This window comes from Cynoglossus semilaevis, chromosome 9 (assembly GCF_000523025.1).
Source record: "Cynoglossus semilaevis isolate Cse_v1.0 chromosome 9, Cse_v1.0, whole genome shotgun sequence".
In the NCBI taxonomy this organism is placed as follows: Eukaryota; Metazoa; Chordata; class Actinopteri; order Pleuronectiformes; family Cynoglossidae; genus Cynoglossus; species Cynoglossus semilaevis.
Window position 1 is genome coordinate 15,867,778 of NC_024315.1, and position 635 is coordinate 15,868,412.

A 635-nucleotide genomic window follows, 5' to 3' on the forward strand; every position below is an offset into this window, starting at 1 on the left:
TATCCTACGTTCAAAAAATTCCACAATGCACCGATAAACAAAACATCTGACATGAAGTATTTATATTAAAATATTATGATCTTCCGGTTTCAATTTACTCACAATTTCCTCAGTGTGTAACCTTGGTCTTTTTAAATGAACACAACTCGGATATACTCACAGGAATTGAAGAAAGACACACAGAGTATTAAAGTGTTCTGCCTATCACTGTCACACTGACAAATAAAAGAATATTTGCAGTAACTAAACCATAGTTTTCAGACCAATTAAGCAAAATAGTATAATCTTCTGATCTCTCGCGGCCACTAATGTGCCATGGCACAGTGGTTAGAAATCACTGGATTAGAAGATCCTGTGTCGTTTGTGACGTATCAGGCAGAAAAGGCTGCAGAAGAAAATCAAGTTCTTAAAAAATACCATAGAACACAATGGAAAAAAATAGCCATAAAGAGGAAAAAATATGGTACAACAGTGACATCACACAGAAATTGATCTGTCGCCAAAAATGTTGAAAGAAAGTTAGTAACTAAATGGTATTTCCAGCAGTTACTAATGATTCCCTACATTTGTCAAAAACCTTTTTTTTGCCTAGATAACTGATGTTTGTCCTCTGCTGGAACCTGGTTTGTCAGAGT